The following is a 14,723-nucleotide window of genomic DNA, read 5'->3' as shown; positions in this document are numbered from 1 at the left end:
AACCTTCTGACCTGTTGATAAACAGTCCCACACTTTTTAAAGACGTCATTTGTCTGCGTTGGTGGAAACCCGTAGCAATGCGAGTCGATCTAGCCGAACCTGATAGTGATATGAATAGTGAGATTCGTCTGTCTGTCTGATAAATGTTGACTAGTGCAGATACGAGAGGAGAATCTATGAATGCATATGGCAAATCACAATGAGGACTGTCATATTTTGACGCCGTTGCAGGACCCATAGCACTTTATCCAACAGCTTCTCTCATTACATTCTTATAGTGTGACTAGAGATGTCAACAAGAAATTGATCCGGTCTTTCTTTTGAAAACATGTGCCAACACATCAGCGATGCTTATCAGTCTCCCCCCCTCTCCTCAGCCCACGCATATGAGAGATTTTATATATATATATATATATATTTTTTTTTTTTTTTTTTTTTGACTGCAGCATTATTGGAACTCCAGAAAACAAAGATTTTTCCCCCTCTGACTTTGAGATAATTCACTCAAAGTAAGAGACTGACAACAAGACGAAATCCATTAAAAAACAAAACAAAACAAAACAAACAAAAAAAAACCAGGAGCTCTGTATTTTGCAGCCATAATTTATTTTTTCACCTTGTAGAGATATCTCAACCAAAAACCAAATGAACAAAACCAACAAAAACAAGCAAAAAACAAGCAAACAAAACATAACAAACAAGCAAAACAAAAAGAGAAGGACCAGAGGCACAACATGCATAAATATTAAAGGCAATGCTAAGTTAAACTTCTTTCTGCTTTCCTTTTCGCTTTCTCTCTTTACCAGCTCTCCATTGGAATCAGGGCTTCTATATGTTAACAAAGCTCTTTTTTTTTCTTTTCTTTTCGTTTCTTTCTTTCTTTTTTTTTTTTAATTTGTTTGGTAGTAAGGACTTTAATGAGCTTCTGTAAGAGGAGTGTAAAGAAAGGAGCTGTCGAAAACAAACTGACCTGTGTGACCAGACGTGTCACTTAGCCGCTTTAGCAAGATAATTATCATTCCAGTAAAATCAGCAGTTTCCAAAGTGACCAAGAGTCTCTGTGCTAATTTTCCCTCCAATTTAAAACAAAAAAAAGTCTTCTCTCTGACAAAACGGTTTCGATTTAATGCACATTCCTTTTTTTTTTTTTTTTTTTTCATTTATCGTATGGATATTCACAGAACTACTGTATTTAATTTAGCCTCTGTGCCAAAGTGATGCTAATTTACAGTAAATTTCAGAGATATAGCTTAGACAATGACATCAAAATTAAGTGGCTATGTTTTAGTTGTTTTATTTATTCAAAGCACGTTCTGCTCTCCCTTATGCACTGGATGTGTACTGAATAGTTTGTGCTCATTTACTGGAGGAACAAGAAACACAGAGCAATAGCTCTACACTTAGAAAAAAGGAAATTACACATTAAAGACAGAGATGCGTGGTGCCAGGAATCACAGTGAGGATGTAAAAATCAAGGCCCTGATGCTGTAGGTCTTGGCTGATGACCCCTGAGTTTGACCTCCTGGGCCCCGTTTCCACCACCCATTCCGCAACTCTCTAGTCAACATTTAAGAGCTTCCTGTCTGTCAGACCCATTGAAAGGAAGTCCCTCCTAACTCTTCAGTCTAAATGTTCAACGGCGTGACAAAGCAGTGTTCTGGAACCTGTGTAATATAATATTTCATCACCTCGATGTATGAGCGTGCGCACACACACACACACACACACACACACAAAAACATGTGCCAGAACTTTTCTCTTTTCTCTGTTTTCTTTTTTTCCTCTCTTTCTATCTAGTTCTTCTCTCTTTGTCTGTTTGTCCTCCTCACTCTCACTGCTGACTGTTTCCTCTCTCGCTCTCTCTCTCTCTCTCTCTCTCTCTCTCTCTCGCTCACTCCATTCCTCTGCTCTGATAGTGAATGTTGGAGTGGTGTGTGCAGTGAGATGCTATTGGGCTGAATGTGTTGGTGCGGATGGAGAGTCTGATGAATGAGGGGTAGTGGCAGATTCATAGTGCAGATCTCAGTGCAGCTGCAGAGGAAACTAATGGCTAACAGGGACCACCGAGGTCTCCAAGCTAATACCTGCTTCTTCCATCAAAAAAAAAGCAAAAAAAAAAAAAAACCCAAGGCATTTTTTTTTTGCACCCTGCCAAATGAAAGCCTTTGCCACCCCCCCCCCCCCACCCCCCCCCAACATTTCCCTCCAAACCCCCCACCTTCTCCTCTTCCTCCAGCCCCCATCTCACCCCTACCAACCACTTCACCCCATGCCACCCCCCTTCTATCCAGAGCAACCCGGGGCACTGGTGGCAGACTTCTGGATGGGGTGTGGAGCATCTGTCGTCTGGGCATGCCGCTGCCTCGGCTGGTCGGTGGCGGAGGGGGCGTAGACGGGCATCTATCCCCTTTGGCTTGCGTTTGTGACAGGACAGTGAAGCCCCATGCTGGTCGAACCCCAGTCAGCCTCCGACTGCCTGCCTACCTCTCTTTGCTAAACATATGGTTTCACTTTTCTCCTCCTCTCTTTCTTGGTAGGGAATCAGGACAGTCTAGGTACGTCCTCCATCCTCCTCTTCTGTTTTCTTTTTTTTTCATCCTTTTTTTCTTGGTGTTTCCATTCAGGAAAGGTTGCATGCTAGGAGGAAGGTCCAGAAATAACGTTGGCGTGATAAGTCGTTAGTCATTTTTCACTCTACATATGTTAATTTGACCTGCCGTATGGTAATTCATGCAACATTGGCTTCACATATGGCTCTGAAAGGGATCCCAACTGGTAGATCCTCCTGCATGGACGCTCATTACAGGCAAAACTTCTCAGAGTTTCATCATTAACACCAAGGTGAAGCTCCTACTCCACATGACGCTGCCGTTACGTTCCAGTCATCTCCCATTAGGACATAAACCAGAGGTTTGGAGGAAGAAATACGCCAGTCAAATTAGATACCAAAAATAATTTGACCTCCTCAAGAAATGAATGCTTTATGGAATCTAAGAAAGAAAACAAGATAAGATAAGAAAGATAAGAAAACATGTCGAAACGACCCTGTTTTCATATTTTCATCAGTTGACTGGTGAAAAAAAAAAAAAAAAAAAAAAATTAAGCTAACACTTTTGTATGGAGCGCAAAGTAATGAAAGTGTTGCCGGTTCCAAGAAATTAAATTTCTTCAGTAGTGTGTGAAAGTCAAATGACTTAATTTTTTAAATTATTGCTCACCCGTAACTAGATGCCTGCCAATTAGCACTTCATAAAAAGGAAGCATATTCCAGAAGTCAGTATGTGTTTAATGTCCTCCTATCTCCATAATGCCATACTCAGGGCCTTTAGTTGCCTACTGTCCCCTGATTGGCAGTGAGCATTGTCATTTTATTTCCCATTTTCTGGGCTCTGGACCAAGAGACCGTGCCAGAGTAGTTTACCCCCAGCAGCAGATAAATGCTGTCGTTTTTTCTTTTTCTTTTTTTTTTCCATATCACATACAGCAGTGTTTACATCACGTATTCAGTTTTTACAACACTGTATCAACCCCTTCGAAATTTATTCTCGCTAAATCTATTATTCTTGCTCAGTGACCACCGTTATTGGAGATGTGTTGTTCATTGTATGTGTGTTAGATGCAGCATTTGATAGGCTTTGAAGTGTCAAGCACCCTGCATGTTTTTTAGTACTTTGTTTTAGATTACATGAAATCTTTTGTTCTGCTGTTGGTGGGACATTGAATCTGAAGAGAGAGAGATCTGTCCAGCTGTGCTTTCTTTCTTTGTTTCTTTCTTTCTTTCTTTCTTTGTTCTTTCTTTCTTTCTTTCTTTCTTTCTTTCTTTCTTTCTTTCTTTCCTTCTCTTCTCTTCTCTTCTCTTCTCTTCTCTTCTCTTCTCTTCTCTTCTCCTCTGGTGATGCGTCTGCCTCACACCAGCAGTTTTCTGATGGAAGGACAGATAGCTCTGTGTTTCACCGACCCTTTGATGAGGCGAGAACAAGAGAGAGCGTTAATAGATTTGGCAAGCTGCTCGTCGTCCCCGCGCTGCGCTGCGTCGCATCCCGGCCCGGTTCAGATCTCCCCGCATTCCCCAGCAGCTCCCAAACTCTAATTGTTATTAATCTACACCAATTATAGCTCATGGCGCCCTGTCACTTCTCTCCTCTTCTCGCTTGACAAGCGTGTACGGTGTTGACATGCTAGGAGAGACGTTTAGGAAACTATTGCGAAGCTATGTGTTTTCGTTTTTTTTTTTTTTCCCCCCCATAGCTATACACCCTGCCTACAACTGCTTTTAGCAAAACCCCAACAACACAAAAGACAAAGCCAGTGTTTGAATAGGAGCAGCTATCAAAAAAACATTCATTAGGTTACATGTTCCACTTGATTAATTATATTTAAAGAAATTGCGGGCACTTTGGATCCTCTCGTCTTGCAGCATTACTGCGTGCCACAGATCCCTCATTTCCAGAAGAAAAGAGGGTTGAGGGCGGCTTTTTCCCCCCTCCTTTCTCTTTCTCTTTTTTTCCTACTATTCTGGACAGCCAGCCCGGTTCCCTAAGGAACAGAACGTATTCAAATGTATCTCCATCAATGAGCACAGTAATTATGAATTCAGCACTAATTAGTATATACACTACTTTCCTTGCATATTTGATTTCCTCAGTGAGATGGTAATAAGGGAAATGCCCATTTTTGTCCTATCTCATGAAAATTCCAGAATGTTAAAGGGAGGAGGGCAGCTGGTGCGAGGAGACGGGGGATGCATTAAATATGAAAAAAGAAGGGAGGAAAAAAAAGAAAAAGAAAAAAAAAAACTTTACAGATAATTGGTCTGGTTACTAAGGGGATAAAACAACACTCTTACCTTCCAGAACATTCTGCCGGTTAAACATGCCTTTTAGAGACACGCTACTTAAGCTAAAAGCCTCACTGTTATTTCTCTCTCTCTCTCTCTCTCTCTCTCTCTCTTATTCTTCATTTTAATAAATCCACCATTTCTCTTTTTCTTTTTCTTTTTTTGGAGGCAGATACATACAAGCCTACAGCTAATTTATTTTTTCATACTTGTACAAATGTTTTATTTCTCTAGCTAGATTTTGCTTTAGTCAGAGATAACAGCTCCTATCTTTTTTTTTTTTTCTTTTTAATTTTTATTTATTCATTTATTTGGGAGAGATGGGGGGCGGGGGTGTTTTGGATTGCACACAGAACTCTAGTGATGACAGTTCAGATAGGGAGGAAGAGTAGACTTGACCCAACCTCAGAACAAAAAGAAAAAAAAAATGACCGCCCTCCCAGAAGACGAGACATTTGTTGTTATGGGTCGTGATTTAATAAGAGGTTGTGTGTCTATACGTTTTGACTGGGGTTGTTACACTAGCACTGACTTGACTGTGTGGAGTGGGCCGATCCTTATTATCACAGAGGACCCCTGAGGAGTGGGACTAAAGTCAAATACCACTGTCTGTCGGTGAAAAGCCTGTGCGTCACAGCTGCCATAATTGCTCAAATGACAAGGAGTCTTGACGACTGAATCATTTAAAGGCATTTTGAAATATACACTAGAGTCACTGCCTATCTCTCTTATCATACACCTGACTCGAGACTCGGCTGTGTGAGGTGGTCTTTGGCGCGGGAGGGTCAGAGCAATTTCTCTTTAATCTGTAATCCAACAGTTAATCCAGTGAGAGAATGATGTGCAGATGTGATACTTGTATTGCTGTCAGTTAAGACAATAACACGTTTGTTGAGATAGCTCCTTTTAAGGAATGTCTTTACTAAGGTGTCAGGCATGTGGGTCAAATAAATCAAATGTTAGCTTGAAATGCAGAATACAAAATAAACAAAAATGATCAAAGTATACATTTTACAAAAAAGTTTTACAAGTAATTCTCTATGTAACAATACATGATAATTTTCTTCTTTGTCTTCGTCTGCCACTGCATGTCAACAACAATGACAATACTTTTTTTTTTTTTTTTTTTTTTTTTGAGTGCTCATGTAAAATACGCTGTCCCAGTTATTATTTTGATAAACTGCAACAGTCATTGGCCTTAATTCAAAATTCTTTCCATATTCAGTTAATAAGGAACGAATGGTTAAAGAAGTACTGTGGCATTATTCAATGGAACAGTGAAATGAACAGGAAATAAGTAATAAAATAAGATAGGATTTCCTATTCATACCCAATCTAGCTTAATTTTACAGAACACAAAACACAGCTGAAGTATTTCATATAGATTCATCTCCTTTTTTTTTTAATAGTTTTAACACATTTACGTCTAAAATAATATGGAGTATATTTTATTAGCTTTCATATTTCAGATTATTTTGTTTTCGCTCTCTGGTTTTGGCCAAGGTGACAATACAGACTGTGTATGAAATGCCTCCATTATTTATTTTGGCTTTGAAACCATTTGAATTGAACACATCAATAATGTTAAGTATGATTCCTAAAATTCAGAATTTTTACGATTGTCGGTCTCAGGTTATTGTGCTAGGGAATGGCTGGCTGTTATAACGGGAAGCATTCCTGACTCCAAGGCTGGAAAGCCACCTGTACAGTAAAAATGCCATGAGATATGACTGGAAGTCTGTGCTTTCTTTTCTTCTCCCAGTTCATTAATGTTGGTGTAGTGCAGGATTTAGGCAGTCTAAATGCATATGTTTTCATTCTGCAAGAACTGCAGCTCTCTCTCTCTCTCTCTCTCTCTCTCTCTCTCTGTTTTTTTCTCTGTTTTCCACACTAATGGTAGCAACACCATCACCCCCCCGTTGCTGCTGCTGCTGCTGTGGTCAACTCCCCACTGCCCAGGCCACCATGCATGATGTCATTTCCTTACCAAACGTTCAGGATAAACATTCGTTTCCGCCTCACCTGGGGCAGGGGTTGTGAGTGACGGTTCAAGGATGCCTGTATTCCCTCACATAATTAGTGAAGCTTAGACATGCCCATAATCTCGCTCTGCAAACTCATAAATGATGTGCTGCAGAAAGACAAGTTATTTCTATTGATTTTATTGACTGATTTTTTTTTTCTCCTTCATTTTTCTTTTTTTTTTGTACTTTCATTCCACGGTGCATGACTCACAGGCTTTTATACATTCACACACTCTTTAGATTCACTGTTTGGTAACAAACACATGCGTATGAGAGCTTTAACTTTCATGGGAGAAAAGAAGGCATTAGGTATGGGGTATCAGGAAAAATTCTTGTCTGCAACACTTCTCTCTCTGTTTTTTTTTTTTTTTTGACTGACACATGCGATGCAGTAAGCAGAGATAGAGCGTTGTCTTCACTTGGGAGTAGAATGCCAGAGTGGATCATAATTAGCATTTTTGCCATAACTCTAAAAAGAACATTCCAGACTGATAAGGATGGAACTCGCTAAAGAACGTTTTTTTGCTATCAAGTCTGAAAAAGGGTGATGCCTGCTTAGTTAGCTCTCTATCAGAAAGCGTCAGATTTGAGTGGTGATCTTTTCAGTATGACTGGCAAGTGCTTGCAGGAGTGGAATACAGCTCACTCAGCCCTGTTTCTGGTACCTTCTGGAATCAAATCACAGAGGAGGGGCAGGACTGTGAGTGTCATGGTGTCACTCACTACACCTGTTACACACCACATTCCTACCAGATTAGGAGAAAAGTGTTTTAGTTGACTCTTGCAGGGGAAAAACCAGAATACATCAGTACTCGCCTTTTTTTTCTTTCCACTTCTATCAGCTTTTGCTTTTAAGCAGCTTCAGTTCAGTTGCCTCAGAGAGAGAAAGAGAGAGAGAGGGTAAAACTCAGAGGACCAACTCCCTCCATGGCAGCAACCAGAGGCTCAGCTAATGTAAGGATGACAACATCAGGGGAGAGTGCAATGACATTACGCACTGTGGAATGTTCTGGACTGTGAGTGTATATGGTGATGTTTTTTGTGGGAATGAGTTTGTCTAAATGAGTATTCTCTGAGTATCTGTATTAGTTACATATATATATATAAGTATAATAATCCAGTTTAAATCATCCAATATGACATAAAACCACTTGCAGTAAGGGAAAGAAAATGCAGGTATACAGCAAAGTGTTAGTCCAAGGTTGATGGAATTCTACACTACATTAATATGTTATGAGTTCTCTGAGGGAAGTTGATGGGTTTAATGAATTTTTGCTCATTTTGACAGACAGAACTTCAGAATGTCTAAACTTATGCACACGTGCCTTCTGTGCCTTCTGATTCTGCTGTCAACGTGTCTATTAATGTTAGAGGAATATGAAAACTAATAAAGCAGTCAGGCCATAGGTATGTGTTATGAATACATATACATATATATGAGTCAAGTTCAGTATTTCTTAAAGTCTTAAACAGTAAATTCTTATTCTTCAAGAGAGTGAATGCTTTTAGTTTGGTTAAAGTGTGATTAAATGTTTGAAATCTTATAGTGAAAGCAGGGGACCAAATTCTTAGGCGGTGCATAAGATTTACTTTCCAAAAACTACTGCAAAAGCTCCAAATGACAAAGCATTACATTTAAATAATCATATAAATAAATCTGTCAGCATTTTATTATCTGTAATTCACTAATTATTTACTGCATCTATGCTGACAACAGATTGATAACGCGTATAAATTTATTCCAGTTTTGTCATCCTCAGCTTGACTTAATTCTGACTTTGTATAAAGGCCAAAGTAATGACTACAGCAGCTGTTTACAAAAGCAGTCCTCCCCATGTACACTCTGCTGTTTTTGTTTTTATTCTTTTTCTCTAGCTTTGATTTGACTCTTATCTCTTTGATACTGTGCTGGTTTTCCTGTACCACTCACTGACCTCTAAATGTATTGTAGCGGTGGCAGGAGCGGCAGCAGCGGCAGAGCCAGTGTGGGAGGATGGTCCTCAGTAGGCCTGTCTATTCCCCCTGCAACACACAAATGCAGATGTTCAGCCCCTCTGCCAAGTAACCAGGAGGCACCTTCTCCTTTCCCTGGTCCCACAGCATCAGCTAACTCTGGCCCTCTACTCTGTATGTGACTGTGTGTGTGTGTGTGTGTGTGTGTGTGTGTGTGTGTGAGAGAGAGAGAGAGAGAGTGTGTAGCTGAGAATGGGTGTGTTTGTATGCGTGTGTGAGTGCGTCCGTATGTGTTTGAGTGGGTGTCTTTGAGTTTGTTTGTCCTAGCTGTTCAACACAACCCCTCTGATGAACGATTTCAGATGTGTTTGTCCTTTCTCTCCATGAGTCTCTGTGTGACTCCCATAAAAAAAACAAAAAAAAAACACTGTGGATGATTATTCAACGTGGTGGCTACGTTCGTTTCACCCTGACAAATTTGAAAACCTTTTTTCTTTTTTGGGCAGGGTCGGGTGTATGTGTGTGTGAGAGGGAGGGTGTTACATTTGAAAGTGATTATTTACTCAGGGAATGGGCAAGCCGGACTAAAGCAGAACCACACACTTGACATGAGGGTTCTGGTCGTGGTTATTGTTGGATAAAGTATATATCCTCACACTCCTAAATGGAGACCAGCTGTGACTAGTGAGTAGGCCTCAGTTTTATGGCTGTACAGGATGGGGTCAAACGCTGCCTGACCTGTAAGACTGTGGTGGGAAGTCAAATTCTGACAGATTTTCTTCTCCTGCTTCCTGTTTTCAACCTGTGTTTCTCAAGGTTTTGCTGAAATGACAGATATTCTCAAATATTTTGAATATTCTTGCTACAGCTACGCACACAAGAATACGTTTTTGACTGTACATGAGACTGTCTGTTTTGCTGTTTTGATCTGTTTGTTTCTTTGTTCTTTGCATTTGTCTGTGCTACACAAGTGAAAAACATAAAAAGAGTTACGATGGTCTGTGCAGCAGATTGCAGGTGTGACAGTGCATAAGTTTAAAGTTATGTTTTTTCCACACTATATGTTAAAGTACCAAAGCCTGCACTCCTTCACACTTAGTCAATACATTTTATGAGGAACAAAAAATACTTCAACAAATATTCCCCAGGTACCACTTTATCAGTGGAGTTTAAACTCTTCTTCAAGCTCCTAGTAGCATCTCTCTCTCTCTCTCTCTCTCTCTCTCTCTCTCTCTCTCTCTCTCTCTCTCTCTGTAATTTTTCTAGGCTAAGCCTTCATCTGTCCAGCTGAAGTAACACTATCAAATATGATCAGTGCTGATTTTTCACAGAGAACATATGATTATGCCAGTAAGTTTGGAAAAGAATTGTAAAATTCAGGCAAGCTGTTAGATTTAAAGTCTTTACATAAAACACATGCTATGATTTGAACCTGACTCAGCTGGCGTCATTGTTCATTATTAAAAATATTAATTTTGTTGTAGCAATTTTCAGCCTTAGTTCTTATTTAGATAGTTAGCAAAGTGATATTAAACAGTTGAACATTGTTGTACTGAAATCACATGAGACATATTACACTATTTTAGAGGTGAATTCATTCTTTCCCTTTCTTCATCTGTTTAAATATCTATCCATACTTTTACACTTACTCTACAGTTTCATTACTCTACAGTGTCACTTCAACATGTTCCTCTTCATTTTTTATTCTTCTTCATTTTTTTAATTTTATTTCTCTCTTCCTCTTCCATCAGTCCATCAGTCCATCTATGGTTTTATGCCATGTCACTTTCCAGACCACTTTAAGCCGTGGTCAACATACCATGGTCTTGTTATGGTTAATGCAGAATACTGCCACGCTTTATTCTCTTTACTCCTCATGTCTCCTCATAATCTACTATGACCAACATCCACAAATATGGCTCTTTTTTCCTTTTCTTTACTGTCTATCCATCTGTATATCCACACCACTACATCTGGAAATACAGTTCTTTTCATGACTGGACCTCATGTTTTTTGCAGTAATTACTGTTAATGGAATTACTGAAGGCTGTAGTTTAGAACAGATCCACAGCCGCCATGGCTAAATGAAGTGTTGTAACACATTGTCACGTCCTGTGTCCAGCAGCACTGATGCAGTGAAAGTCTGTGCATTTAAACCCATAATGCATATCACTGTATTCTGCAACTGTGAGACAATATGCCTTGAGGCCAATTTATATCATTCAGCATACCAGTTGTCTTTTTTTTAGTTTCTCTCTCTCTCCCACACACACACACGCACACACATGCTCATACACACATGCACACACACACACTCTTGACCTTCTGTTCACTCGTCAGTGGAGTGGCTGTGTGGCTGGTAATTAGCTTTCAGCTTCTTCTCTTGTCTTGCCCTGTTTAGAGCCTAACTTCGCAGGGCCTGCCAATGCAGCAGGCTGATTAAATATTTACTGTTCAAAGGAGATGCACCCAACTTTTTAAAATTAATGACTGGAACGGCTTGTTTGGATAGTGGCAGTGCTATTGAGCTGTTTGAGTGGGTTAGGCCACTATCACTGGTGACATGTGAGACCAGCACAGGTTTCTCTCTCGCTCTCTCTCTCTCTCTCTCTCTCTCTCTCTCTCCCTCTCTCTGTCCCTCTCTCTCTCTGTCTTTTGCTCAGACTCACGGGGAATTGCAGTGAAATATCCATGCAATTTTGACCCAGGCTTTGCACGAGCTGTTGTACGTATGTTATATATTAAACTGTATTTGGTATGGATCACTGCTTTCCGCTGCCTGCCTCCCAAAACGGTCCTGTTACGCGTTTTTTTTTTTTTTTACCTCTATTGTCAAGCTCTTCATATAATCATCATTCAGCTTTAAGGAAGCAGAGCTAGCTTTAATGGAGCTAATCTCATGTTCCAATTCAGCTCAGAGATCAGCGGCCCCCGTAAATAATTTATTTTTAAAAAAGACACATGTAAAAGAAAAAAAAAAAAAACGAAAAAGGAGGGGTAAAGAGACAGAGAGAGAGAGAAAGAGAGAGAGGGAGAGAGAGAGAGAGAGAGAGAGAGAGAGAGAGGGAGAAAAGAAGAGAGAGGCTAAACGGATTTACTACTGTTAATCTTTCCGTCGAGTAGATATCGGCGCACTCTAGTCGCGCTCTTTGTTGACAGAAGTGGGTTCCATTGTGGAGGCTCCAGTGGCTGAGACGGGAGGCTCTTTTGAAGGGCCTGCTATCGGCTTGCTGCATGCCTGTCACCCTGGCCCTGCGCTGGCTAGATAGGCTGGCCCAGCCTGCACTGCCAGAGATTGAATTTGAGTGTCACTTCGCAAGGCATATGGAGGGATCAACGGCGTGTAAGAGAAGGGTGAAGTGTGGGGAGGAGATGACAATGCTTGCTTGCGTTCGCAAACACACTCACACACACACGCACATGCGTGCACATGAAAACACACATACATGAATGTAAGCGCACCCAAACATGTGCATGCTCTCTCTCTCTCTCTGTCTCTCTCTCTTTGTATCACACACACATACACCACACACACATACACACACATGCATACACGCGCACATGCACACACGCGCACAGGCACACACGTACACACACACTCTCTCTTGCTCATACACACACACACACACACACACGCGCACACACACGCAAACACACACACACACACTCTCTCTCTCTCACACACACACACACGCATGGCTCAGCAGCTCTTGCTCCCTTCTTATTTGAGTCTGTGTGCTTGGCTGATTTTATTATGACAGCCTGAATAGTGCGGAGGGGAATTACGCTGTTAAGCAGACATCAGAAACTGTCTAATGTTTAATGCAGGAGTCAGGCCTTGTAGGAGCTGATAATGAATACAAACAGGGCGACATCTTATTTGCTATGTTTTTATTAGGATGACTGGAAAACTTGACATCCCGAGCTATCCCTTCATATTGTCTTCCCCCCCCACAGCCCCTCCTCAATCCTCCTGTCTTCCTCTAATTTCTCTCTTTCACCCCTCCCCTTTTTTTCATAAAAAGAGAAGAAATGTCTGATTGTCACAGAGGTTAAGCGTGTATCAACAGCTAAACAATCGTGCGACGGAGTATGACGCGATTTTAGTGAACGGCAGGAGTGAGGGATAATAGCAGAGAAGTCGTTGACTACGAGTACGAGGGAGGGGGGCACAGAGAGGAGTCAGGCAGCGCTGCTTAAAGGTCATACGTAGATACATAATTACCTCAGTCATAGTCGGCTACGTTTACAGGGACCGGGAGCGGGGCAGCGTGGTGGGGAACAGTAAATATGTCACAAAGAGAGAGAGAGAGAGAGAGAGAGAGAGAGAGAGAGAGAGAGTGGGTTGCATGCCAGCAGACCCAAGCTCCTGCACCATGACTGGAGTCCCCTAGAACAGAGAGAGATGCTGGGACAGGACAGGGGGAGGGGTCAGGATGAGGGACTGGTCTTTATGGTTCTGTGATAAGTGTAATAGGCTGGATGTGGGACTGGTCTTTATGGTACTGTGATGAGTGTAATAGGCTGGATGTGGGACTGGTCTTTATGGTACTGTGATAAGTGTAATAGGCTGGATGTGGGACTGGTCTTTATGGTTCTGTGATAAGTGTAATAGGCTGGATGTGGGACTGGTCTTTATGGTACTGTGATGAGTGCAATAGGCTGGATGTGGGACTGGTCTTTATGGTACTGTGATGAGTGCAATAGGCTGGATGTGGGACTGGTCTTTATGGTTCTGTGATAAGTGTAATAGGCTGGATGTGGGACTGGTCTCTATGGTACTGTGATAAGTGTAATAGGCTGGATGTGGGACTGGTCTTTATGGTTCTGTGATAAGTGTAATAGGCTGGATGTGGGACTGGTCTTTATGGTTCTGTGATAAGTGTAATAGGCTGGATGTGGGACTGGTCTCTATGGTTCTGTGATAAGTGTAATAGGCTGGATGTGGGACTGGTCTTTATGGTACTGTGATGAGTGTAATAGGCTGGATGTGGGACTGGTCTTTATGGTTCTGTGATAAGTGTAATAGGCTGGATGTGGGACTGGTCTCTATGTTACTGTGATGAGTGTAATAGGCTGGATGTGGGACTAGTCTTTATGGTTCTGTGAGTAGTGTAATAGGCTGGATGTGGGACTGGTCTTTATGGTTCTGTGATAAGTGTAATAGGCTGGATGAGGGACTGGTCTTTATGGTACTGTGATAAGTGTAATAGGCTGGATGTGGGACTGGTCTTTATGGTACTGTGATGAGTGTAATAGGCTGGATGTGGGACTGGTCTTTATGGTTCTGTGATAAGTGTAATAGGCTGGATGTGGGACTGGTCTTTATGGTACTGTGATAAGTGTAATTGGCTGGATGTGGGACTGGTCTTTATGGTTCTGTGATAAGTGTAATAGGCTGGATGTGGGACTGGTCTTTATGGTTCTGTGATAAGTGTAATAGGCTGGATGAGGGACTGGTCTTTATGGTTCTGTGATAAGTGTAATAGGCTGGATGTGGGACTGGTCTTTATGGTTCTGTGATAAGTGTAATAGGCTGGATGTGGGACTGGTCTTTATGGTTCTGTGATAAGTGTAATAGGCTGGATGTGGGACTGGTCTTTATGGTACTGTGATAAGTGTAATAGGCTGGATGTGGGACTGGTCTCTATGGTTCTGTGATAAGTGTAATAGGCTGGATGAGGGACTGGTCTTTATGGTACTGTGATAAGTGTAATAGGTTGAGCCACAGCCTGGGGAGGAGATTGGTGTAAACCAAACTTTTTACACTCTTTACAAGGTACCGTTTAAAAATACAGCACGACTGGTTACTTCATGCTATTACCTTCATGTTTGTTGTTTTTGGCACATTAAAGTTTGCTTTTTTTTTTTTTTTTTTTTCTTGTGACAGCTATAAGAGTCTCATTTTA

Source organism: Chanos chanos, chromosome 5 (assembly GCF_902362185.1).
Source record: "Chanos chanos chromosome 5, fChaCha1.1, whole genome shotgun sequence".
NCBI lineage: Eukaryota > Metazoa > Chordata > Actinopteri > Gonorynchiformes > Chanidae > Chanos > Chanos chanos.
The sequence above is the reverse complement of the archived record's forward strand: the minus strand, read 5'-3'. Positions refer to the sequence as shown.